Source organism: Lepeophtheirus salmonis, chromosome 5, assembly GCF_016086655.4.
Source record: "Lepeophtheirus salmonis chromosome 5, UVic_Lsal_1.4, whole genome shotgun sequence".
In the NCBI taxonomy this organism is placed as follows: domain Eukaryota; kingdom Metazoa; phylum Arthropoda; class Copepoda; order Siphonostomatoida; family Caligidae; genus Lepeophtheirus; species Lepeophtheirus salmonis.
The window spans coordinates 40,785,459-40,809,403 of record NC_052135.2 but is presented as its reverse complement, the minus strand read 5'-3'; the positions used below and the strand labels follow the sequence as shown (position 1 = coordinate 40,809,403).

The window sequence follows — 23,945 nt, the reverse complement described above, 5'->3', positions numbered from 1 at the left end:
ATCATTTTCTCTTTTTTACTTGAAATATAGTAATTATGATTAATTAATAAGTATGTATAATAATCACAACCCTTTTGGTACAATCTCAAAAGAAAATATATTTTTCTTATATTTGTTTATTTGTGGGCAAAAACTTTTTTTTTTTTGTATTCAGGATAAAAATTAGGAGAAAGAAGAAAATATCGAGCCTATTCAATCACCCTTTATGATAATGAAGTTCCAATCTGGAAGGATTTGTCATAGTTATTTCTTTAGATTCATTTATGTTTGAGTGATGACCAGATTGGAACAAAAGACACTTATGGTAACAACGACAATAAAAGGCACCCTATGGATTGTACTCGTATACATTATTGTTTCTTGATATTCATATATCAATAACATCATTAAATTGGGTATATGGTAGTATTGAATCAATTTTCATACTGTTTTGGACTTAATACTTAAAATATCAGACAAATTACTGATAAATGATAACGTTACCCATATTTATTCATTGGGGTAAATCAGAAATATAGTTGATTAAATATTAACCTATTCATATCGAAAAAAACAAAGACATTGTGTTAAAATATAATATTATTTTTTCCTTGTTAGTAGTGAAGCAACTTTGACGTTAGCTTTTGAATTTTTTAAAGAGAACAGTCTGCATTGGCTCTCCTTTATTCTTTGTAAATATGCAAAATTTTATAACTCAGCTTCTTCCATAATAGGTTTTAAGTTTTGTAAATAAGTATATAAGCTTATACTCTGTCCATTGGACCAATTGGTATCATTTGCTATATTTTTTGATCTATATATATGCAAAATATAGTATTAGAATGAGGAAATAAAAAACTGAGGCTTCATTTAATACCTAAAGATACAAAGAAAAACATGTAATAATACGATTAGTTGAAGGAACCAATAGGAGCACTGGGACAAATAATCAGTCTCAGACCATACAAATATGTTCAAATATGTTATAGCAGTCCCATTTTTAATAATTAGGTACCTTTACACTTTAACCCTATAACTATGAACTTGAAATGAGCTCCAAAGAAATCTAAGGACTCGATAAAAATTATCATGGACTTGGATTGGTGGGCAAGAGCTTGAGATTCGACTTTGATTTTTTCCACCTCTGCTAATTGATCAGTATTATCTGGTAAATTATGAAGTTATATAACTAGTAAATAGAGAATTTTAATGCATCAAAATGAAATGGTAACATCAATTAATAGTTGGTAATTAAAATGACTTATTTTGAATTAAATAAGACGTTATAAGACCACCTACAAACTGTAACATGTATAATATACTTATACAAGTTGTAACTTGTACACAACATATATTCCATGACTTATTCATGTCTGAAACAGGTCAATAACCTGGAATGAAACACATCTTTTTTCAAAGAAGTCATAATATGATATTTGTTCATTTCAAAATCACAATTGATGTCATAAACAGTTCATTAAAATATTGATCCAGACAGGTTATATAAAATGAGACCGATCAAGAACGAATTTCTATATGTGACCAAACTTGTCCTCAAGACCGGTCAAGGGATCGAATGAAATTGGTCTAAAAAAAATTACTTGGACTGGTACAAAATTTCCGGACCATAGTACAAATAGTTGATATATTTATGTAAATTTGAACTACATATTATTTGAAAAATGTTTCTCCTATTCTAGATAATGGATCTGTTTCAGGTTATGAATCAGTAATGAAATATACAGGGTGGTCCAGAACTAGAATCACATCAAAAAAAAAAATGTCACAGTTTGTATTAGAATATGTAGTAATATTTTTTCACAGGTTTAATATTGTCCTATTAGAATGCACCAATATTATGCGGAGACGCCTCGTCACTGACTTGCAGCTAGTACACACTACATCTTCTGGAATATTTTGCACGCATGGTCTCTGCGTCTGTTCATGGGATTCTAATATTGGATATATGCATAGATTATACTTATGTATTTCTTAATTTCCATGTAATATTTTTTCACAACTTGTACTTTTTCCCAATATACTATTGGGAATATGGTTTTTATTAACTCATTAAATCTTTAGACAATGACTGTTTTTTTTATGAACCCATTTTGATCATTTTTCATACCGTTCTTTAAAATGTCCTTAAATGCAGTATAATAATATAGATGCTAGTTTTTCTCTTGGGATATCGGAATTTATAGGGATTTTTAGACCTACGAAATCCCACATTTAACTATTCCATGGTATAAGGTTGATTTAATTATATTAAATTGAACCAGGACCCTTATGTAACTGGGGATCCCTGCAGAATATTTAAATAAAGAAGAAAATAAATTAGATTTAAAAAAAAGTGAATTAATGAAATTTGGACATTATTGATTAAAAAGACAATGTGATGGCTTTGCCTTTTTTTTAAATGTCATTCAAAAAATGAAAGACCTCTTCTACCCCAAGCAATGAAAGAAATATTAGAGTGCAAGTATTTATATAGTAAACAGTACGTAGTCTTATTGAATAAATATACGTGCCATCGAATTTTTCTTTCATGTCCTGGGTTAGAAGATGTCTCCATCAAAAAATAAAATGTAATAATATTTTTTTTTAATGTTGAAAACATTTTTTAAAAGAGGAAATAAAGAAAATGCTCCCACACATTTAAGTTTCTCCTAGGCCCCACGCGCACTGAAGCCGGTCCTAATTACAAAATACAATGAATCGATATCCATTCAACACAATGTCCCTTGAAGCATCTTCCCTTCGTAGAGTCTTTACAAAAATAATAATTAATCATTTGATGAATCTTACCATAATCCTTTCCGAATATTAGCATTGACCTCTTCTTTCATGATGACGACAATTATATATTATTACTTTTATTTTGATTCTTAATCACTTGTTTTCACACCCACACTGGACTTAATAGCATTCCTGATACATTTGTACTACTATTTTTTTCCTTCTTTCTTTGAAACGAATGACGAAATGTTGCCTGTCAAAGGACGAACCAAGGAAATAAACGGAACCAAATATCTATCTATCTACATATATCCAACTGATATAATAATAATATGCTCTAAGTACCCTCTTCTTGCCTTTTTGAAAGCCGGTAAGCGTTTGCTCGTATTTCTCCCCCCTCCCCTTCTCCCGCTCTTTTGTTCAGTTGACTTGCAATGGCTTTCGAAACCCTTATTATTATTACTTCTGCTTTCAATCAAATTTAGTAAGCTGGAGCTGTATATCATACTTAGACATGGATGGTTATATCTCGTCCAAGAAGAAGAGAAGAGGAGAAGAAAGAGGAGTTTGATGCTTCGTCTTCATTAGGGACTCCTATTATGTACCTTACTCCCTTCTCCCCCATATGTTACTTACCTCGGTCCAGGGATTCCTTTCATTAAAGAAACAAAGGAAGGAAAATAGTTTTGTAGTAAGAAAGGAGAACACTTGTTGTTATACTATATTCCCATTCTTCAATTAGGTATAATACATATACTCAGTCCTGTAACTACGGGAGGCACGAATGCCTATGTTCCCATCAAAACGCTTGCTCAGGGAAATTAAATATAAACAAAATTCAAATCATACTCTACTACAACTGCATAATTGGGATTGCATCAATTTTTTGATCTTAATAAATGATTTATCTTTAAATGTCCCCCAGGCCTGTGACTACTGAAAGGAATGATAAATACATAAATGTCAAATAAATTCTATTTTCCAAAAACAAAATCCTAATTTTAATTTTTTTTCAATTCAAGAATGAACCTATATCAACCCATGCTAGTAAGCCTACAAAGAAAAATCCAAGTCATGGACCCAGCCCTTCTAAAATTTGGAGTGCCCCTCCATGGATATTGCTCTGGCTACGGGGACAATTCTTGAATCGAATTTTGCAAAAAATGGAAAAATATATGACGTATTCTATAAATTAAACAATTCACAATGCTATTCCAAAAAAACATCAACAAATCCTATGTGGTTTTACCCGCTGCTGATTTGTATACTCATACAACTTATTTGTGCTTTGAATGGGGATTTCTTTCTTCAACTCCAATTATTATATATAATTATGTAGTGCACATATCTCTACTACTAGTGTTAGTAGGGTCAGGCAGTCGGATATAATGGCGACATTGGCCAGCTAGTAGCTACCGGTTAATATAAGATCGTTTTCCTTACTATGAAAGGTTGAGAGATACAATGAATATTGCTGCATACATTAAAAGGATTAGGTCACAGAACAGTTCACCAGTCATTTCTATTCGAGTCTGAATAAGTCGTATGAGTTTAATGAGACTTAAACACTACTCGAGTTTGAGCCGTTTGAGTACGATACCATTCCCTCCCCCCCAGCAGTTAGTGAATCTTATGTCTTAATCTTTCAACACTCTGTTGCTTCCCTGATCTGTTTATCCACTCCAGAGACTAAAGAATACTTGTAGTATCTTGTGTGTATCATAGTTTTGCTCCACTTTCTATATAAATTAATAATTTATCATATACATCCTGTATAAAATTTTTTGGGATCGTACTTTATTAGTTTCTGAGTTATTAATAAATTATACAATTAATTATTGATGTTTCGAAGAATGTTTACTATGCGTTTTTATTATTGAAAATTGAAAAGATAAGATAGAAGGGGGTGGGAAATGTCCTATTCTGTATGGAGCCTGACTTGTTTGATAATAATTTATTGATTTAGAAACTCACAGCTGTAAAATATAATTGTAAAAAAGAATTTAATAAGTTCACAGATACTTTTAAAATCATATATAGAGTTGGAAAGTCTAGGCATTTTTGGCGTGCGAGATTTTTTGTAGTTGGCAATCTGAGAAATGTTATATTTTCTAAAGCTGCCAACAGTATGTATACTTTCATTTTTGAGGAGAGAAAATCTAAATTTAAAGTGTGTATCCTCATAAACGACGGAGAATAAATCTGATGATTTGTTAGGGATGTATAAGTGTAAGACCTTGTTAGACTCAGAGTAGAATTAAGGATTGACATCAAAGGAATTTCTGGCTATGGCCTTGTTAGATACGGAGTGTGATTTGTGTACATATCCTTCATCTCTCAGCGGATTGTAGCTAATCTAATGAAACGTCATTTTCGATAACCTACTCTCTTTCTAAACATTCCTAAAATTGTCAAGGCTACCATATTAATTTTTGGAAGATTTTTTTTAACATTGAAAGTTTAAAACTCTAATCATATGTCTCTCAGGCAGGGTTTTTATACTCATCTTAATTTAGCCAATATTCACATCCCTAATCATTTATAACTACTACTTATATTAAATAAAGTTATATATTGCTAAAAGAACCACTTTAATGTTGAGATCGATAAACATCCCAAGAAGGTACACGTGTTGGGATATGAAAAGGTGTAACGGGGGTTAACTACGAATTGCGGTTTAATTAGGGTTAAATGCAATTTGAATATAAGCCACAAGCTCGATTCAACAAAAATGAAATTGGATTTTTTTAAATATCATATAGTCTAAGCATACTTTTGATCAACTGCGATATGAGGTAATTTTGTGTTTTTTTCTATGAAGGCACTTTCTTTTATTTTTCTCTTCTGACTTTCAAATGAAAAATATCTGGCAAAAGAAGATGATTCATTGTACCTAAGTACATAAATAAATAGGAAATCAATAAGAAGGATATAAAAAAATCATAATACGTAGATCCTAGAAATGTCAAATCAATTTTCTTTATCTAATCTCTATATACATATAAAAGCTGTGTCAGCAGAACTTAACTGAGAATTGCATTTCAAATCATTGTACGTACATCTATGTATTAAAAAAACCATATTTGCTAATATAGCATAAAATTATATCTTCCCTAAAAAAACTGAATACAGATATAAACTTCGAATATTTATCACAATTTATTGTCTATTAATCGAGTTATGAGTTTTGTAAGACGTTAAAAAATCAGTAGTTAGAACTCAAATGAAATATATTTATATCATACCCATAATGTATGAGTAGGTTAAACTTCCAACTAAAAATTGCTAAAGTCAAACTTGAAGTATAGCTGGGGCGCCATTATTAATATTTTGCAATAATGATTACATGGTACTTTGGCATAAATATTTTTTTTTATATAATTTATATTAAAGCACTTACTCCTGTGAGTGTTTTAATGGAAACATTTTAGAAATTATTTAAGTTTGAGTGGAGTTATGCCCACCGAATTTCGAGTATCCCTCAAAAAAAAAAAAACTTTGAGGGACTCCAAAACAGGACCTTGTGCTCGCATAAGTCTAAAATTTCAGAAGTAGTGCTCTTTTGATATGATAAATACCCACACAAAGAATTATCAAAATCGGTGACGGTGTCGTGAGAGAGTGTACACTTGACATGGAATGACACTCATAACCTTGTTAATTAATTTTTTTGGTGGTGAAACTAACGCTTTTTTGCCTAGTTTACAAAAAAAAGAATGACAACAATACTCACTTCAATAATCTCTTAATTCCATTGGCATTTTATTGAAGGATAACATAAAAATGCTATGTTCAAAAAAATGTATTCCCCTTGAAAAATGTCCCAAGTGCGTTAACTTTAATCTAATCCCAGCCAGTCATTCAATTAATGCAAACAAAATTGTAAAAGTCTTGCTATTCCCAAATTTAACGAAGGATTCCATCGACAGAGGTCATATGTCTTAGGGCTTGGAGACTTTGATGTGATCAGCAGATTGATCATATATCATCAAAAGAATTTCCGAATCCTATTAAAAGTTCCTTGATGTTTATATCATACTAAGTGGAAACTATCATGAAATAACAACTTTTGTTTGACAATATCTTTTTCTCTGGACATTGAAAGTTGAATATAAATCAACTAGAACGAATAAATCATTCTGAATCATGTACTAAGTTTTATATTTTATAAAATTGTTAATATTAAACGATTTACTTCCAATGATAAATAGTACTTCTTTTAAAAGAAAAGTATTGGGTTAAATATGCCAGAATTTAATAAATTATACTATAGAAGGGGGGTTCTTTTCACTGATTATCTATGATACTATGGACTATGCCAAGAAGTTTGAGACCAAGTACCGACTCGCCAGATAAGATTTCATTGAGCGGACATCCAAACTATTCTTGGATCAAAAGAAGGAGAGATAGAATAGAATGAAGACTGTTCGGCCACGAATAACACCTGTAATTATCAAAAGAAAAAAAAACAACTAATTCTGGGCTTTTGTAAATGTTTACAATAAACATATTAAGCGTTGACGCCTTAACCGGGTTCTACTTTATATAATCAACTTAATGATTGACACAAGGTTCTGGAAGACAATTAATAAGCTAGGGGTTTTCATGATGTCACTTATTGATTATAACTTAATTGAAAAACTTGTTTGATAGAAAGATGAAAGAGAATAAACTCTATTGAAGTAAATGCCTAACAGGATTTAATTTACTAACTAAGAAGAGAAGTTGTAAGTTGATTGGATTGATGGATTTTCGAACTATTGGAGTCTGGGTTTTGCAGATTTGTTATAAGAGTTTGATCTTTGGTACAACCTCGATTTTTGTACTTGAAAGTGCAAGGAGAAGAGATAAAGTGATTTCCCCATGAACTTTGATCCATATGATTGCAGACTTTGATCATTTGGGATGATAGATTGCCAAATTAACGCAAGAAAAGCCTTTTGGGAAATACTTTGTTCTTGATAGTTATCCAAGTCAACATATTTAAAAAAAAAAAAAATTAAAAAGAACAGATATTAATACACTGGAAATGTATTTGCTATTCAAAAGAAAAATTGTTGGACTGGAACATGCGTTATGTATATGTAATATAGTACGTATAATCAAAATACATACATACTTAGATAAACAAAGAAATGTTGTTTTTTATTAAAGAGAAAGCTTGTAATAAATAAATATCTTAACTGGATAAAAGAGACATCTAGAAATGAAAACGTTATCAAATCTATGAGCAGTAAAAAGATCCATACATTTAATCCCAAACGTTCATAAATAAAAATCAGTATAGATTAACAAGGAAAAGAGAAAGGAGGGTAAAATGGACTCTCTTATTAAATTGTTTTAATTAAATTAACGCAAGTAAAACAACGACTAAGTTATTGCATGGTCTGATTTTATCTGATTTTTTTAAAATTAGGATCCTTCTCTAAGAACGAATATGTTTTTTTTTTGTTTTTCATTTGCATGGAAATTGGTCAAAATCGAAAAATTTGATTTTTTTTAAATCTTGATTTTTGAATTATTGTCAAAATTGAAAATTCTTTTAGATAACTCAAAGTAATGGATTGACTATTTTTAGATATTTTCATAAAAAAAGAATGACTTTTTCCATATAATACCCCTAAAATTATAATTTTATAACTTGTTTTCTTAAAAGAAACCGGATGGTTTTAGCACTTTTTCGATGAGCCAATACTTTTGCAACAATGGAAGGTCATGAATAAGAAATTTGCAGGAAGGAGTTGGAAACTTCTTTATTTTATTATTGCCCACGAATATGCTTATTAAAAGTAAAAAATGTCTAAGGAACGAGACTGGACCACCTAGATAGCGTTTTTGGTTTTAATGATCCAATATCCTTCTAACGACAAGATTAAGCAATTTGGTGGGGAAAAATATAGAAATCCCGAAGAGTATTTAATAATCAATCTGCATAACTATTTACTGAGAAAAAAGAATTTATAGTTCTTCTTCAGTATTTAGTATAGTGCAATTATTACAATTTCATTAGATGTTCCATACATAAAATTTACTAATAGTCTGAATATGCTGGTAATTTAAGTGGTCAGTGTTAATTAAATATGAAATCATAAGACTTATAAATTGTAACTTTCACCGACAGAATGTTCAGGTTATAATTTGTACCCAGCATACATGTCCTTTAAAAAAAACCTACTATACTTGTAGAATGGTATATTTTATTTTTTATAAAATAAATCAATAAATGTAATCTATTTATCTATATCATATCAATCAAAAATGAATGTCATACATTAGTGCTTCCTTTTGTAGTCTTGATAAATTTTTATGGAATGATTATATCTATTTATCAAAATGACAAACTGCAAACTTTTACACTCACAAATTATATGTGATATTAGTAAAATTTATGTAAAAGACAGCGGGTGTTGTAAAACAAATTGTGAAATTATATTGTCAACATTTTGAATATTTAATAAAAGAAAAAAAAATTAAATGTATTTATAATAGAAAGGTAGATAAATAAAAAAAAATTATATCATATAATCTCAAAACTTCTATCAAAAAGTAAAATTCTAGATACGCTCCTGTGTATTTCTTAATCCAAAATGCTGTTAGTTTTATCAGACCATCAATATCCTTGGCTTAAACAAGTGGCTTTTACAATTTGAAAGGATGTTTATACTTATTTTGAGGCTCAACAAAAACAACACAACATGTTAACAATCTTGCCAAGTACAATTATTATTTTATAAGCGGCTCCAAAAACTCTGCTTAAGGATTTATTATTGTATGGAATTCTAGAGATATTAAAATAAATTTTTTTAAATGTTACAGAAAGAATGTAAAATCAATTGATATTTACCATCAAACTAATCCAATAGGTTAAAAAAAATTGTTTTATATTCCTATAATATTCACCTTTCAATTACATTGAGGGATTTAAACAATTATTTATAATTTGCATGACTATGTGCACACATGTAATTGGTGAATGTTATCAATGATATGCTTGTACACATAATGATCATTCTATGTTGGATTACACGTACATTCTAGATCAAAATTTTAGGTAGTAAACTCCAATCCAAGAAAATAATTTAAGAAGTCGATATCTAAACCGAACCAAAATTTTGAGAGGTTGATAACATTTAAAAAATATATTATTATGTATACATATTATTGAGCATTTATTGATAATTTTACTGTCAATCAATTTGAATATCTACATATATTCTGATATGCTAGACTTTTCTAAATCCTCTAATGGTTATAAAAAGTTTTAAAGGTTCAAATAAGAAAATCAAATCTTTGATTTTGTATGAGGCTTCAGGGCAATTACTTAGATTAATGTATCTTTCATGGCAGTAGGAAAACAATTGTTTTCGATAATCTTTGATTTGAATTTTTTGAGTATTCGTACCTTTTTTTTAGGTTTGAACCCACATTTGATAAAAAAACTAATAATACACATTAAGGTAATTCTATTTTTATTTTTTTTTATTTTCTGATTTAAAATATGTGTTTATATTTTATATGCGATCATTCAATTCTGAGAAAATTCAATTTAAAGGTTAAAAACCACCATATTTTAAGGGTTTTGTATGAATAGGAATAACGCCTTAATTTATCATTTTTTTTTACACCAAATGAATTTATTTGGAGAATGAATCATTAAGGTTTCATTATCAAGAGATAATTTGTTTATAAAATATCTAGTTCAGCAGCAATATTGTTGTTGTTTTTTTTGAAGGGGTAAATTTCTTGAGGTTAAGTACATACATTTTTAAAACTCCGTGATAATAAATTATCCCTATACATACTAGTATGAGCCTGCACGTTCCACGGACGCGTGGAGGATGATAATGAAAGTGTGATGTGATGTCAATAAACTAATCTGCACCTGAAAAATTATTTAACAGATTGAATTCTCATAAGTGTTAATCCAAGACAAATTAACTGGCTAATACCCCTTCCCTTCTTATTTTTGATAGTAGATTGAAAAGAGAACAAAAGCTGTTGCTAGGCAGAAAAAAAAGGAGTAGATCAATAATTAAAAAACACAAGAACGCAAAAAAAATAAAATAAAAAATGGTGGCCTCCTGGGTTTGATAAAAAAAAGGTTATGTTTTTCAGAATTACTCCTAAACAGGTATTGTGTACGGCGATACTCACACAGTTCCTCATGTATTGAAGATAAACCAATAAATTGTAAAGATACCAAAAAATCAGTAACAATAAAAAAAATCAACAGATAGCTACGTAACAATCCTCTCAGTATGTAACTTAACCAAACTTATTAATAATATTTTTTTTGATTTTTTTGTTGAGGTTTTTTATTATCACAAATAAAAAGTTTATTATAATAACCTCTGTAAATTGAACCCTTTTCAACCCCATGTTAATTAACTAACCTATTCCTAATTTTCCTAAAGTAAAGACCACTTAATACATGCACCAACAATATAACAACTTTAAACTCATTTTAGTTCCAAATAATTTAGCATCCAGCCTAGTATCCAATGCTGTATTACCAAAGTAATATGTCAAACTAGTTATACAATGTCACTATTTAGCTTTATTAAACAGATTAAATTCTTATAAGTGTTCCTTTGAATTGCAGCAATCCAAAAAGAATTAACTCCTTAATACAATCTCCTCTTCATGGTACTACTTGAAAATTATTGAACAGATTTAATTTTCATAATTGTTCATCCAATACGAATTAACTGGCTAATTCAATCTCCCCTTCCCTTCTAATTTTTAATAGTAGAATGAAAAATAAATACTGTTGCTAGGTAGGAAAAAAAACGGAGGAGGAGGAAGATGTGTGTCCCTGTTTTGAGCTTGGACAGGCTAAGACGGGGGTAGCGATTTTTGGGGAGGTCATATGATGGGGGCTTATGCTATACTCAAAACCCCAAAACCTTTTTTTGCAGCTCAAAGAGACTAGATACGGGGTTTAGTTTTTAAGCAATAAGTCATTGGCGCTTCAAAAAACAACTTATGGAGAATATTATTCTCCATAACTTTTTTGGTTTGGCAAGTACGGGAAAAATATTTGTTGGTTTGTGTTTCTCTTCACAATACCAATAAATGTTATTAACTTCTTTTTTTTTTTTTGTAAAATTAGTGGAAAAAAGTTTCCGTAAATGTCGATTTGGTAATTTTTCTAACAAAAATAAAAATTGACTTCTCGTCTACATAATTTTTTTAATGCAGAAATGATGATGCTACGTTATTTGAACATAATATATTTTTCTAATTCATAATAATAATACTAAGGTTATAAGAGTTAATGCTAAGAGTATTTGGGGGAGGGGGTTGCTATGATGAGACTTTGGGGATTGCCTTACTTAACCGGATTGATATAGTGCGATTAGTATATTATGTAGTATAACGGTATAAAATATTGTCAATTTTCTGATCCATCGTTATTATCATATTAAGAGAATTAGAATTATCAGATATTCAAATTATAAGTATAATAGAATAATTCTGTATATAAAATTATTTTGAACAATTGTCATTGTGACGTTTAAAGTCGTTAAAGTTTAAAGAAGAGAAGGAGTGTAATGATTGTTACTTAATGGACAATGCAAATGAATCGATCACTATCCTGAGGTCATCTCTGACTCTATATATAATATGTGTTTGTTATTGGATTAGTTAAGTAGATAATTAAATTGTATTGTTGTGTGAATCGTCATCAAATTTGTTTATTTTTTTTTTTCGGCAATGCGTTTCTTCAGCAATCTGGTCATTTCAACAAGGTGCAAAGTGACATTTAGCAATAAGGGTTTTCGGTAAAGTATCCTATAACGCAAATATATGTATATAGGTAAAAAGTAGGTTTATCTATATGTACTGGTATTATTATTGATGATATGCTCAATGAAATTAAAATTGCTACAGACCTCTTAATACCAAATTATCTAATCTAATTATTATTTATGCTTCAAATAAATTCTTTTGGCATGTCAGGTGTTATTCATTTTTAAACAAAACCCTTAAAATATGATGTTTTTAATATTTTCTCAAGATTTGATGATTGCATATAAAATATCTGGCATATTTGACATTAAAAAACATTTTGGAAAAAATAAATTAGCTTTTATGTGGATTGTGGATCTTGTAATGCTCAAAATTTGGATCAAACTCATAAAAAGGGGGAAAATCCCCCCCAAAAAATTAATTAATTTTTTTAGAAAACCAGATTTGATTCGAAAAAACTAATTGTAGATTCATGATTAGCTCACCAAGTATTGCTACAAAATTGAATATGGTATTTAAACACTTTTTTTCGTTGACTTGTGCAATTCATTTATAGATGTGCTATTTACTCCTCATAAATAATTTTACGTTATGTTATTTATGATTTATAATCACCTTCACAAAATAATAGAATTCATTGACTATGTTTACTGTATTAATTTCATAATTAATAGTGATATGTACATTAATGTTAGAAATGATGCAAGATGATGAGTATTGGAAATCACAAAAATAAAAAGAATAAAATTACATAATATGTAGTCCATCAACACAAAAGTAAACTAGAATTATTTTGCTTTATAAAAAAGAGTCGGGATAGAATTTGTATTCTTCAACTATTATTAATTATCTTCCATTAAAATAAAGGAAGTATTCTGATTAGGCCCTGTCTGACACCATTAATTGCACTTAAATAACTCGCAAAAAATCCTTTTTATAACTAAATAAAAATAAAATAACGTAGTTTAATGGCCAACGCACTCGGGAGACATTATTCTCTTGAACTCAATATGCGTAATTTCGATACTCGGTTTCTTAGAGTAGGAAGTATCCTAACCATTGTGTCCGTTCATTTGAGAAACGTTAATTTCAGAGAGTGTCACCTATTAATTTTAGAAATTATTTATTTGAGCGCGCTTTTTTTCAGCGTCCTTCATTTCAGCAACATTTTCATATAGTAAATAATACAAGATGAAGTACATAATTATTGGACGTCATCACTCCCTAGAGCTGTGTGTAAAATCAAATAGAAGAAATGTTCGTAGTCACATATGACGATATGAGCCATTCTAAGGAAAAGAAAATTAGTTCTTCAGATTACCAATTACACAAAAACGGCCTACTTTTTGTTTGCTGTACAAAAATCTTACTGAATTAAACAACGCTGAAAAGAAGCTCGCCTAAATAAATACTTGGTCAAATGAATGCACTTCACGTAATTTATATCAACTTTAAAAATAATGCCTAGATCAGATCAAGGTTAATAGAAATACAAGGTTATGCCGTCATGGAATCAGGCTTGTCAGAATTTTGATTTTGAATTATGACTGCTTGGCAAAACAGACAGGATTATAAATTTGACAATGAGGTATACAACAGGGTAGGGAAGCAAAACGTGGACTCGAGAGATGGATTTAAAAATATATCAATCATTTTATATATTCAATAATAGGCAAAAAAATAATGTTAAGAAAACATGTAGACAAGATTTTTGAAAAACTTTTTTCACTCAATATGGCCCCTTTCATTTTCGATCACAGCCTTTACATGTCGCCTGAAGGCCATGCAGGAGTTGATGACAAACTCCTCTGACAAGTTATCCCATGCAACCACTATAGAGGACTTCAGTGAGTCCATATTTGGGTGTGAGATCCTCTTGGTTTCCCTCTCCAAAGTACCCATACATATGGAAAAGACGTAGATTCAAATTTGGTGAGGAAGGGAGCCATATCTCTTTGGACCAGAATCGAGCCATGTTATCTGCGAATAACTTTTGACACTTGGCATCACTAGTTCATTCTATTACAGTTTCATACGTTGATATTTTAAAATTTAAGTAATATTTAATTATTTGTCAACCATACGTTTTTTTTTTTTGTTTTTTTTTTTTGTATTGGAAGAATTTTGAATTTTGAGGTTGGATTGAATATATTTTTATAGTAAGCAATACCTGTACATTAGATCTATGTTTTTTTCTTCAATTTCATCATCAATATCAAAACTATGCAAATCTACTTACATAAAAAAAGTTCGCTGAATTTCAAAATCAATCACTTTCTACTTCCATCAATCTCAAAATTGAAATATGTTTGGTATACATGTCAACTAACCTTTTAGAATTGATTGATTTTTGTTTTACAACATTCAATTTAGATAAAAAATAACCTGCACAAAGATATAACTTATATCCATAGAATATCATTCATTTGTTTTGTATTGATGCTTTAAAAAAAATAATATTTTTATTTTGTTTTAAATAAAACATTCAAATCTTAGAGTGCTTTCAACCAAGGAGTTTAATTCCAAGTCCAAAACTTGATACGTTGTAGGTATTTAAGGTATATTTCAAGAGTCAAAGCCTATGGTGAAGTAATATTTAGTGAAGATCAATTCTTACTAACTAAACTTAATTATAGTGTGATTTTTTTAAAATCTAAAGCAATTGACGGCAATATAAAGAGTATCTTCACATTAAAGCAAACGTTATTGTTTTTTTAGGGGAGGGAGGAAAATGAATTACTGCTATAAAGTAGAGAACCTTCTACATTTAAAATTGTGTTAGTGCGGAAAAAATATCATAATTATATTTAAACTCATATATTTTTTATTATGTATTCTTTTTAAATTAATAACAAAGATAGGCGAGAATGCTTACTTCAGAGGAGAAGTCAGCCCCACGACGACTTATTAAATAATGGACAAAAAAAAGAAAAATCACATGCACCATTTGTTTTTTTCTTTTTTAATCTATAATCTTAGTTTTTCCTTGACTAATATGGCAACTCCATTTATAAGATTGGAAATTGTTTGTTTAATTTTGTGTGAACGAGGGTGGAAAAATATGCTCTCAAGTAGCTATTGATAGAAGTATTACATTAAAAAAAATAGTTCTTCAGTTTCTTTGATAACGCAGAAATAACTTATGTCAATCACAATTTCATTTATAAGGTGAAGTTTGGGATATATAATCTATATGGATAATTACCTTTGATTTTTTTATTACATGCTTCAAGCTACGCCCAGCTTATCTATCCATGATGATGCCAACAAATGATAAGTTCAATTTTATAAGTCCAGGGATTCATTGTATATCAGTGTGATTCAATAATCTACTCCTGAACATTTACATAACCAAGAAAGCAGTTATTATTTAACAGGGATTTATTACATTGCGTGGTATGTGGCCTAAAATCTCCTCCCCAAATTATCAACATTAGGAATCCATACCTCATATCTTAATGTTCCGTCTAGTGCATGGCTACAAACTATATCAAGAGGTATTAATTCAACCATCTACAGAATTTATAAGCTTTTGAAAGAAAATGGAAGACGAATTTAATCAATTCAACGGCAACTATGTAGATACTAAACCATTTTTTATGGATAGACTGATAAATATTCATGAGGTTCATTAGGGTAATTACTAAGTTACCAAAAAAAAATTACGTACTCGAACATTCATTCCACTAAATTATATTAATAAATTAAATAAGAGCCGTATAAAAAATAAATTAGCTAGGAAAATAAGAAAGACGACTCATTTTGTCTGTTAACTTTTAAAGCAATTGAATGTCAAATTTTTATCCTACTCTAATTTATTTTTATTGCAAGTTTTTTAAGTAATTTATGTATTTTTTAATGTTTTCCACATATAGATAATTTCCCTCGATAATATTTTATTTTTAAGGTATATTTAGTTTTAAAAGCTGAAATTGATTTATTCTTAAAAATTAAGATCCAGTCACTTCATAATTATGCGTGAATTCAATCAATGAATTTAATAGTATATCGACTATGACGTCACGCTCCATCGACATAGGGAAAAAAGGAAAACGCGGTGTGGAAGACACACATCACGTTGTTATCTTTATTGTATCGCGCAACCTTTCTTCCAAAAAGAAAAAGAGAGAAAAGTCCCGAAATCATTTGGTAGTTAGCCAAATACGTCATTATTACAAACGGATTTTTATTTATTGAGAATTCGCTGACCTAACTATCATTTACACTACATGTCTTCCCAATTTTTTAAATGAACTGTATATATATATATGATGCATTTAAAGTAAGAAATCCGTTAATGTGCATAATAAATAGGTAGTATGCATAATAACAGAACAATACCGATAATGTGCATAATAACTGAAAAAAATAGTTAATGTGGAAAATCATTGAAATCACATCAAGCTCTGTGATAGGGACTTTTGGCTTCGTTGATTGGCATTGCCTCTAGCTCAAGAATATATAAATTAATCCAGACATTCTACGAAATCATCGTATACTTCTACATATATGAACTTGAAGTTCCATAAAACGAAGGAATAATAGACTGAAACATCCCGTGAGGAACAGAGAGAGTTATCATGCACCATCCACTGCTCCTTTATTGAAGTTCTAGAGTCTTTTTTCTCCTTAAGTCAACTCTGCTTCAACTTCTACTCCAAGAAAAACTATTTCATTTATAAGTGTGTCCATGATGTATATAATGCAGAAATGTATAGTCTATACTCTATATGGATAATTAAATATATCTTGGACACTTTATCGCCATATGTCTATTGATTGTGTAACTTTACCTTCACTTAATCATCTTAATAAACTTTCTTCTTCGTCTATAATCAATGTGGAGTTATCATCTTTATCAAGAAAATACTTGTCTGCAACAACTAAGTCATTATCAGATGTCCAGAAGAGAGTTGTTTTCTTTTTACTGATCAAAGAGAGTTTTTATGGGGAAAATTAACCAGATAGGAAGGAGGTCAAATAATAAAAACTTTTTTTTTCTCATTGTGTTAACTGAAAAAACTATTTTCTAATCATTAAAATGCATATTTATAAATTTGTATTGTTTTATTCTACAGAGGCAACAAAACAAATAATAGTCATGTTAAATTACATAGAAGATGGATTGTTCTCATAAATAAATTACTATTAACTTTTGGAAATTATATTAATCCATCCTGCAACGTGGAAAAAAAGCGTGCGTCTTCCATGAGACTAGAATTCCGTGTAGTTTTTCATAATCAATTATTTAATTAATAATGAATACATACTAAAAAAATACTCATTTCTTGGTGCAGTAAATTTAGTGTCAGTGTATTTTAAGATAAAGTAGAAATTGAATCGATAAACGACAACTTTTTAAAAACAAATTCATTAAAATTAATTTATTAATGCATTGAATTTTTTGATGAGAAAAAATATAACATACTATTAAATTTTATTTCGATATTGATTTTAATACACTTACTTTTTTCTTCAATTACAACCCATTAATAGATTAAATATTTTCATTGACTGTATTAATAAACATACTTTGAAATTTATAGTTATCAAATTTTATATACAACAAAATTAAATCAACAGAATAAATGTAAATTAGTGGAGGTTTTGCATGGGTCCAAAGAAACCAAACAATATTTAAAATTAAAGAGTAATTTCCTATCAATTTTTTGGACAGTAATCTATAAAGAGCAATTATGTTGATAGCAAAACCATATTAATAACTTCTTCAAACTTTGTCTTAGTCGATACTATCAGAGCCATATAGATAACTTGTTTAAAAGTCAAACACCTACGGAAAACATACATATATTTTGGATTTCGAGTTAAATAGAAGTTGACCATTCAAAATTAGCATTCGTCCAAATAAGACCCTGATCGCTTCTGAAATGTATAATTTTAATTGTTTAAAGCAGAACTTTCTTAAAAATACTAAAAATTATGAGAAATATATTAGTTTTTCTAAATAACCTGAAACGTTAAAAAATGTATTAATAGAATAAATATTACTTAAACCAATGTACCTTGACATATTATTACAGCTCTTATTTATAAATACATGAACCAAAAAAAAAAAATATTTTTTAAGTAATTATTTTCCAATTATAATTTTAATCTTTGTCCCTTATTGCCTACTCTACAAAAATTAAAAAAATAATTTGCAAAGCGAGAATGAAGAGATTCTCCAGTTAGGTACTACAGCAAAAAAAAAACTCCATCAGCTAGTTTTCTAGTATTTTTGGAACATCAAAAATTAGTTCATGCATTTTGGGAGATACAGATTTTTCAGTAAAATGTATATGAAATAATATCCCAAGATCATGATACTAATTAGTTATTCTTGAAAATACTTCAGTAGTGTACATTCTTTTTTATGTTAGATGCTTGAAAAGATTAGAAAGATGTTCAAATATAATTTCAAATCCCACATTCATATCTGGAAAAAGACTTAATATTGATGAGAAATTATATAATATTTTTTTATATCCCTCTTATGAAAGGAACTCCCATGATACGACTGGAGTTCTACATTGATGGGTTTAAGAAATTCAAAAAAAGTTTTATTATTTTCTGAGAGCTATTTTCTTTTTGTAAAAAAAGTCGTATTTGCTCTTCTATTAGATTTTTATAGTTATTGATAAAAATTTCTTCAGATTTATTCAAGTAAATTTTAGAACATTGTGAAAAAATAAAGATTTTTTTCGGAAAAAGATGAAATTAATGTTAAATCACAACCATAATTATATGTTTGCATACAATTACTACAATACTTTTTAAAAATATCAATGGAAACATTTAAATATCTTGTACAACAAACTTCTGAATGACACAAACATTTACATAAGTTGAATGTTAGTTTACACGAATTACATATACTATCACTATAGTTGATAATATTGTAGAGAAAAACGCGTGCGAGGAGGAGGGGGAAAAAAAGACATATGGTATCATTGTTTAAAATACTGATGTGATTATCATCTGCCTGCTTTATTATGACTTTTGAGGGTATAACGAATGTATTTATAAGCAAAATGTTTAATGAAGATATACTACGTATAATTGACTTCGACGTTTTTATCCGTTACAGTAGATTTGAAAACGTCACACTCCATGAAATTGTAATTCATTATGAACCTTATTCTCAGAATAATAGCTAATGAAACGACAAAGTAGAGTATTTGAAATATATTTGAAGCTCAAAGTTTAAAAAAGAAGGCTTTAATGAAATATAATCTACATACTAAAAAATAAACCATTAAACATTTAAGTTAAATATACAAAATTAAACAATTAAAATCATATAACTATTAATAATAATAAATTATAAATAAAGAATATTGAAATAATAGATTGATCCAGATAATTTTTTCTTGTTCTAACATCGGAATTCAGTTAAATATGTCATAACTTTAGGTTGCAATACACAAGCGAGACGTGGAGTTTAATCAAAAATATAATCACCCCTCTTCTTCATGTGGAAGTTGCTATATACAATTGTGCACAGGATATATATATCTCTACCGATGAGATCTAACTAATTATTAATAATAAAGTAAATGTCAAAATCATAAAATTAGACAATAAATATATTAATAAAAAAATGTTAGAAATAAATTCATCTTAAAGATTTAGAGCAAAAGCTAATTATGTAGTAATGTCCGGCGATATTACTCCTTATTAAGAGCATCAAAAAATATTTTCCCCCGTTATTAAGGTATGCTTATATAACAACATACTATTATCATGAAGGATATACACAATTGTTAATTATAATGCAACACCCAATGTAACTACCCTCGTTGTTGTGACCATTTAAACAGTTATTTTTGCCTTTTATGAGTTTTCTGAACACCATTTCTTGGAGCCCATCAACCATAGCTAAGCCTTAAGGGATAAAAAAGTAATATTTAATGACTATGTAATATTGGAAAACCTAATTATCATACCCAAGTCTTAAAACGAAGTAAGTAGTCTCAGACAAACTTGTTCCAAACCATCCAAAGCTACTACCCCCGTTGTTGTGACCATTTAAGCAGTTGTTTTTGCCCTTTACTGAGTTGTGTATCATAATTCTTGATATGTTTAGCTAAAATAGAATCATATTTTATGGTTAGATTTAAAAAAAAATTGAATACTTACTGTGAGATAGTACAAAATTCAGAGTTCCATTTCGATATTCGTAAATACTTTTTACTGATAACTTGATCGTCATTTGGTGTGGATGACTCAAAACATTTTTATTTGTATTTCTATAAATGACATCAGTATACCAACATCCTCCATTAATTTAATGATGGTTCCTCGGGAAGGGATAGGTTTACCCGTGTATTTCTCCATAAATTTTTTGAACGTAGATGATTAGCAATGGATAAGGTTATATCACATACAATAAGCATCCTTGTGAAATCAGAGTTAAAGTCTGACTTGATGTATTCATCGTTAAATTGATTTTATAGATGAATATCCATACTCTAGTTATGAGATGAGGATAATGAGTGGCGTGTAATTCTAGACAGGGGACTAAAGGCACATTTATATCGACAAATCCGACAAACCATCTGTTTCTCATCCGGTAAGTATTTTCCAAATTCCTAGGCCTCCATTTTCAGAAATCCAGACAGAAGGCGACGTTATTTTAGGCATTTTATTCAGTTCTCTATCGACTATCCCCATCTAATATTATTATATTAATATTGAATAATAAAGGCGGGAATGATAACGTTCATGATTGACAGAAGAAGATGTATATTATTTAATCAATGATGCCATAAGTAATTCTTCTTTTCTCCTCGCACGCTTTTGTATTCTTACCAAAATTATCACCCTTAACTATCACTATTTTTAGAACTACTCTCATCAAACGTCATATTCCAATATTTTACTCCTTTCTTTATGATGGGCTGGGCATAACATTTGTCAAAATATGTAATTTTTTTGGTGCTAAATTAAGTAAAATCTCAGGTTGAGCTATTTTCTCATCAAAATCGATAAATATTTTTATTAATATTTGAGATTCACTTTTACTGTTAGTTGAAATCTCCTCACACAATAATGAAAATAATTTTTGAACAATACCCGCTTGAAGATGTAAAAGAGGTAATGTTATTTGGTTTATGGATTCAATTTGAGATAAAGTTAGCCTGGCGATTGAATAAAAAAAAATTCCGTTATATTTATATTACTAAACCCATTTTTGTCTAAATTTTCATTGAACAGAGATAAAGTATTTGAGCTCGTAGAGCTAAAAGGTAATTATTCGGACAAAGAGGGTCATTTGAATGATTCCTCAGATGGGACAGTTCTACTAAATCTATTGGAGAAGGATAAGAGCAAGATCATCTTGTTGTCCCAATTCAATGTATAACCTTGCAAAGTCAAATAGATAAACAAATTTAATTACATAATCAATATTTTTAAAGTTATAAATTTAATTATGTAAAAAGGAAATTTGTAAATGAAGAGAGCCCAAAACTTGAGAAATATTACTTGAATTATCTATATTTTCAAACATTCAAACACATACATGCATGTTGGAGATACAGGTGTATTCAATACAGAAAGCCTCCTTATCAGTCCCCTCATAAGAAGGCCCATTTGTACCTTTGCCATGGTCTACATAAATAGTAATATTACATTTCCCTCCCCCTGGGTTGGAAGGTCCATTAAACTACTTTCAAAATAATAATTTAATTAGCAAAATAGCAATTGCTTGAAGTCTTTAACTGCAATAAACCCAAGTTCTTTTACGTTTTCTTTATTGACAAAGAGTGAATCTGTTCCCAAACTCCAATTATCAGAATTCAAGCCCATATTTGATAGATGAATTTTTTATTAATTTATAATATGTTTATGACAAGAGATACCCAACCATTGGTTAAAATTTGGAATGAATTGTCTCAATTTTTGGAATTGACTGAAATTAAGATCCAAAAAATGTTGCAATTTCAGAGCTTCAATATTAGAAAATTTGATTCCTTCATAAAAATATTCTAAAATGAACCTTTTAACTACTAATTTAATTGAATCAATTGAGAGTCTTAGAATTAAAGTCATAAAATTAAAAAACCCCTTTACCTTAGCTTTGATCGTGCGAAAATTAAGAACGGAATCTCCAGTTTTTTTCGAAGGAAAATTCTTCTTATACTCCTCCAGTTTTCTCTTTAAATCACAAATTCAATTAACTTGGGTCCTGATTTTTTTCTTAAGAAATAGTATTTCTACGTTTCGGGGCCCAATACGTTTGTAATAATACTAATTTAATTGAATTAATTGTGAGTCTTAGAATTAAAGTCATAAAATTAAAAAAAATCTTTACCTTAGCTTTGATCGTGTGAAAATTAAGAACGGAATCTCCAGTTTTTTTCGAAGGAAAATTCTTGCTATATTCCTCCAGTTTTCTCTTTAAATCACAAATTCAATTAACTTGGGTCCTGATTTTTTTTCTTAAGAAATAGTATTTCTACGTTTCGGGGCCCAAAACGTTTGTGGTGCGTGTGATCACACATAATGATCATACCTGAAATCAGATATGACAATTTCCTACACAAAGAAAAATATAAAAATGCAGAATAATCAAGTAATGAATGAATAACTTGAGGTATATTCAATAAAATACACGATGTTGATAGCTATCAGTCCAAATATGCGTAATAGTCAATAAACATATCTTGTATTTCTAGTTGCTTTGAATACGGGTACATCCTAGTAATCTATTATATTGTTCTCACTTCTCAAGGCAAATGTATAGCTACGTTTTTGATATAATATGACATTAATACAGTAGACTGTGTAAATGTCTACTATTATTATTTACTCGTGGTTATACCCGACATTGCCTTCAATTATTGAGCGCTGTCGAACAGATACACTTTGCTTTATTAATATACATCTTCTCAGCAAATCCTATGTGTTAATCTCCATTTTCATGAGCATACTCAAAAGTAGCTACTCAATACTTACGAGTTTATCTCCACAAGAATAATAATAGTAGATAACAACAAAACTTGCACGCTAAAAAATACTCAGGATTTACAACCCTAAATATACCTAATTCCCAAGGTTAATAGAAATACATTATATTAATATTTCTATTAACCTTGGTAATTCCTTCTTTTTTTAATATGACGTGCTGAGCAATAAGAAATAGCTACAGACTTGTTGCTAAATTGTTATTTTAGGGATTCAGTAGTTCCACTCAAAATGGATGCATTTCCACACATCCAAAAAGATAGTCCTTATTTGATTAATATAGATGAATAAAAAGTACACTGAAGTTTGTTTTTGGTGGATCAATACGTGACGAAGTAGTAGCTTGTCTATGATTTCAATCGTTACAATTGAATAGTGAACATTAACTTAGTCATCTGAATTAATGTCATATTTTATTAAGAAAGTGGCTATATAATTATAAACTTTTAGCCTATTTTCTAGATTATGATGAGGTAGATAGAATTACAGATGTATATCTACATTAT

General features: G+C 29.1%; 1 protein-coding gene and 2 long non-coding RNA genes across 8 annotated transcripts in view; all 3 read right to left on the bottom strand.

Annotated features, from left to right (window-relative positions):
- The window catches only part of LOC121118987 (uncharacterized), a 38,314-nt gene extending 35,296 nt beyond the window's left edge, over positions 1–3,018 (bottom strand). Inside the window, exon 1 of the mRNA XM_040713596.2 lies at positions 2,788–3,018. The gene's annotated coding sequence lies outside the window, so the exon portion shown is untranslated. The remainder of the gene's footprint in view (positions 1–2,787) is intronic.
- A 14,737-nt stretch (positions 3,019–17,755) lies between these two features.
- LOC121118542 (uncharacterized) lies at positions 17,756–23,770 on the bottom strand. 5 transcript variants are annotated; one of them, XR_011780234.1, is made up of 4 exons: positions 23,626–23,770; positions 22,787–22,987; positions 22,546–22,722; positions 17,756–18,354 (listed from the first exon to the last, which is right to left on the bottom strand). It is a non-coding gene; the product is annotated as an uncharacterized lncRNA (long non-coding RNA). The 5 variants fall into 5 exon arrangements; XR_011780232.1 differs by lacking the exon at positions 23,626–23,770 and adding an exon at positions 23,431–23,583 and having other exon boundaries at positions 22,787–23,010; XR_011780233.1 differs by lacking the exon at positions 23,626–23,770 and adding an exon at positions 23,431–23,583.
- Positions 19,642–21,305, bottom strand: LOC139905467 (uncharacterized). Of its 2 annotated transcripts, XR_011780236.1 has the most exons (3): positions 20,611–21,305; positions 20,418–20,557; positions 19,642–20,355 (listed from the first exon to the last, which is right to left on the bottom strand). It is a non-coding gene; the product is annotated as an uncharacterized lncRNA (long non-coding RNA). The 2 variants fall into 2 exon arrangements; XR_011780235.1 differs by having other exon boundaries at positions 20,418–21,305.
- Positions 23,771–23,945: the final 175 nt, after the last annotated feature.